Genomic DNA, 4765 nt, shown 5'->3' with positions numbered 1-4765 from the left:
ACACCTCCCCCCAGCCCAGGTTGCTCCAAGCCCCGTCCAACCTGGCCTTGAACACCTCCAGGGATGGGGCAGCCACAGCTTCTCGGGGCAACCTGCCCCAGGGGATCACCACCCGCACAGGGAAAAAATTATTCCCAATATCTCATCTAAATCTACATTCTTCCAGTTTGAAGCCATTCCCCCTCATCCTGTCATTCCATGCCCTTGTAAAAAGTCCCTCCCCAGCTCTCCTGGAGCCCCTTTAGGCACTGGAAGGTGGCAATAATATCTCCCTGGAGCCTTCTCTTCTCCAGGCTGCACTCCCTGAACTCTCCCAGCCTGTCCTCCCAGCAGAGGGGTTCCATCCTTCTGATCATTTTTGTGGCCCTCCTCTGGCCCCACTCCAACAGGTCCTTCTGATGTTGGGGGCTCCAGAGCTGGAGGCAGTACTCCAGGTGGGGTCTCCCCAGAGCAGAGCAGAGGGGCAGAATCCCCCCCCTCACCCTGTGGCCACACTTGTGATGCAGCCCAGGGTACGGTTGCACTTCTGGGCTGCAATTGTGCATTTTGCACTGTGCAATTTATTCCAGCACCACAGGCCTTGCACGCAGAAAGCCATGTGAGATTCAGGAATTGATGTGGATTGAAGCTAGAATGGGATTTCCCAAACAAGCCAGACCTTGAACTCACACCCCCAACACTGAAAAGTTGGTGTTGTCCCTAAAAAACAGGGGTTTTCACCCCGTGTGCGAAAGCCAGCGAGTCAAGATATTTGTCTTTATGTCACCTCTGCAGAATCAGGTGCTGGCCTCTAACAGAGCCATCACACCTGTCAAGAAACCCCTCGGGTCTCTTATACAAAAAGGTAACGAAGGCAAATCACATCAAAATAGCCAATCACTCACTTGTAATTTTATAGCAAAAAAAAAAATAATAATCATTTGCACATGCCCCAATTTCTGGCAGGCTCATTATACTAAGGTGGTCTTACATTTACATATAAAATCTCCTCCTCGAGGTGTGATTTTTAGTATTAAAATTATCTAAGGTAACTAGAGCTTATACCTTCATCCTACCACTAGGGTACTGTTTAACTTCCTATTCTGTTGGGGCTCCGCTTGGAACAACGGCTAACTTCAGGCCTGGATTATTTATGTTTATGGGCTTTTTGTTTTAGGGACTTTCTATTCCTGTTGCTATGGTTTCAGAGTAGGCCATCACGGTCACTCCGTTTTGTGGATTTTTAACCCTTTTCCACATCACTAGGGCTCTAGCACGCTGCCCATGAGCTGCTCTGCGTCTGCTCACGCTGTCACACGCGGTAGAGACGCTGACTATCAACCCCTGCTTCACGAGGACGTGTCCTCCTGGATCCAGCCTTCAAAGAAGCCCCAGCACTCAAGGAGGTTGTTGCTTCCATCCTACAGTGGAATAAGCGTTTCTCCCTGCACAAGCTATTGCAGCGGAAATCCCTCTGCACCCCAGTGCCGAGGCTGGCACCCAGCGCGGTTGGCCCTGCGGGATTACATCTAACCTGTCAGAGCTCATCTTCAATCTCGTTATTCCGGGGGCCTGTGCCCCGCCAACCCATCTCCCACGGCTGGGCAGCACCAGCTCCCCCGGGGTGCGCTTTGTTTTCAAATGTCTCTCTCCAGCCTTACACAACACAAAGCTCTGTCATAAAGCCTGCGCGGGGAGCAAGATTTCTGTGCCTACTAGACGCAAACGAGTGGCGTGCATGTCTGGGTCTGAAAGGCGACGCCAGCGTTGTCTGCCGGCCCTCCTAAGCATCTCAGCTTGGTCTGACAGTCCCCCTACCTTGGCACGCAGAACGAATCACAAAATAGCCTTCCTATAGAGGGAAAATCCTTTGTGGAAACACACGCTTCTATTTTCACTCTCCCCGTGTTGAACAGCAAGTAAATATGCAGCAGGTCAAATCAGCTGGAGCTGTTTTTAAATGTGTTTTCCCTCTCCTTTCCACCCCCTACCTCCTTCTCACCGGATCTTTTTCTTGTAGCCTATATTAATAGTACTGTAAGAAATACTGTACGTTTGTTACCGGTCCTGCCTGCCCCACTCTCTGCATAACGGGCAGACGTGCCACGCTGTACGGATCGGCACGCACCAAGCAGAAAGGATTTCAGCTTCAGGGACCTTAAAGAGGAAAGAAGACGGAATTTAGGGAAGTCAAGTCTGGAAGCACACCGAGTCCCCTTAAAACAGTCCAAAAAATATAATGATTCATCAAATGTGTAGACAGGGAATAAGGCTTGAAGTTGGAAAGTGAAGTAACAAGTTTCCAATCTTCCAAAAAGAAAGGAAAAAAAAAAAAGAAGTCACAAAAAATTTAAAATACATACAGTGTTTCCTTGTCTTGCTAGAAGCTTATGGCAGATTCCTGTAAAGGACATGTTATCATTCCACCCGTGATAAGAAACGTGCTCTTTTCTTGACATGCAGTAGGAAGACCTACTTTCCCCGAGTTAAGATGTGAAAGTTCTGAGAAACTAAAGGAGCAGTTACACATCCCACTGGCAGGGTATGCTCCGGGCTTCCTTACATACCGAGTACAAATGCAAACTATGCAATATAGAATTTAAAAGGATATCTCTTTAATATAATGGGATCCCTCCTTTATCAGATCCTCTGCTGTGTTTCAGGCCTTGAATGGTCACAGCGTGGTGCCTCTCGGCGTTGGTTTGATGTCGTTTGACAACAGATGGATTTAAATGCCAAATCTGGGACTAGACATAAAGTTTCCTAGATTTTTAAGATCTGAAACACTTGACCTGGATTTTCTGAAGAGCACCTCAGATGGGCTCTTTATCTTGAAAAATCAAGATAAGAGAGACCAAAAGAATGACCAGCAGGCTGAGACTCCTGATTACAACCCTGTAATCAATTGTATCCATAGCCCTAGGCAAGCTGCTTCAGTGCTTTGCAGGGTCTGACAGTTAAGGAGGAGGAAGGAACAACGAGCAGCGGTACCGAAGCTTTTTAATGTGCATTATAACTTGCCATTTCATGTGGATAAAATACTTACCAAACCCTGACGGACTGGTTGAGTTTAAAGTGCTACAGAAATCTCAATATCCACTCTAAATCCCCTGCAGTCCCTTGCCTGCCTGATCCCTATCCTTAAGCAGCATGATCAAGAGCCGAACTTCTTCTGCGGTTCCGTTTTCCTCCTCCTATATATTAAACAAGAAAATGCATGCCAAAGGAACAGGGGTGGAAAAAAAAAAACCAAACCCCAAACCCATACAAGAGGACGCTATCAGCATCACTAAGCCCAGCCAAATTGCTAAAGACCTTCCAGAAGCAGTCAAAACTAAACCTGTGCTTTGAGACAAGAATAAAATCGTTTGCTTAACCAGTTATCGATCCAGTCTCTTTAAACTAATGAATTAAACTATTCACCCTGATCCTGGCAGCAATAAACAAAACCGAAATCGTATGTCATCATAAATGGTAACAGACATCCTTAAACGTACTCATCCCCATTCCTGTCCTCAGGAAAGGTTGGAGATGAGTCCCGAGTCCCGTTTTCCTCCCTCTCCCTTTGCTCTCCCCTCCTTTCTGCTTCCCTGGGCGAGCCCCATCCCGTTCCCTTAGCTCTGGCTCCAGTGCCGCTGAGCAGCACATCACCCTCCGTCTGCGCCTTTACTCCCTTTGTAGCAAACTACATTTCTTGCATAATTTATGGCTTAAACATCTTTAAAAGCAGACAACTAGCGCTGAGCAGCCTAGCTTCACTTGGTTGTATTTTGTAACGTTTTTAGCGGAACAAGACACGCAAATAATTTTGACAAGCTTTCTTCTACTGTGGGTTATAGCCTACAAAAAGGCATTGCACTGTCAGATTTGGATATTCTTGACAACACATTTGGCTCCGGTACAGTAACGCCAGCAGTCCTGGGATTTATCTTAGCACCACCCCACGGTGCTGAAAGCCTCCGGGCTCAGCCCTGCTCACGATCCCGCAGAGACTATAGGGTAAGCTTCAAATACGGGAAAGACCTCAGAGCTTCTGAACACAAATCCCTCTCAAGTATCTCAGTACTTGACTCACCGCTTGCGCAGACGGCACTGCAGTGTCTGGAGTATACAGAACAACCTTACCGCTGCAGAAAAAGTAAGCCCTACTGAAAACTTCACGTGCTCACCTACTTTTCAGTGGCGGGAATACACTTCTGTCCTGAAATTGGCAAGTCTCCTTCTCTCCCCGAAATCAGTTTGTATTGAGATTGCTGTGAACAGGATTAACGCGGTCATTTGAAGAACCAGGAACGAAGAAAATCCTGCAGCTCAAAGACAGGCTTTGGTTTTCAGATGGCAGCATGGATAGTCTCACCCACATGGGCTCTGCTCAGACACACACATCTGTCAGACTGTTGGAGAACACTTAACTGCTTGACGTGGTGAGGCTGCAAATGCTAACTTTTTAACGAAACCCTCGGGGGAACACACAGTTCAGATAAGAGTCCGGCTGTTCACACAAAACATTAATCACAAGGTACTGACTTTTCGAGCTGGGACCTTGGAGATCATTCTTGGAGTGCGCAAACCATCTCAGAAACAACTGAAAGATTCAGTCTGGTATTTTCAGATTCCTCGATTGCCTCTGCTTATACCTAAGCATGAGCTCATCCTCCCGTTACGAGACTCAGATGCGATGAATTACTATCACAAACCTGCCCCTGGATGTCTGACACGGTGGTACCCGTGGTGCAAAACACACCGACGCATCAGACCCTGGGGCAGAAGTCATCTGGCTCTGTAG

The sequence above is a fragment of the Charadrius vociferus genome, unplaced genomic scaffold (assembly GCF_000708025.1).
Source record: "Charadrius vociferus isolate BGI_N301 unplaced genomic scaffold, ASM70802v2 scaffold1823, whole genome shotgun sequence".
Classification (NCBI taxonomy): domain Eukaryota; kingdom Metazoa; phylum Chordata; class Aves; order Charadriiformes; family Charadriidae; genus Charadrius; species Charadrius vociferus.
The sequence above is the reverse complement of the archived record's forward strand: the minus strand, read 5'-3'. Positions refer to the sequence as shown.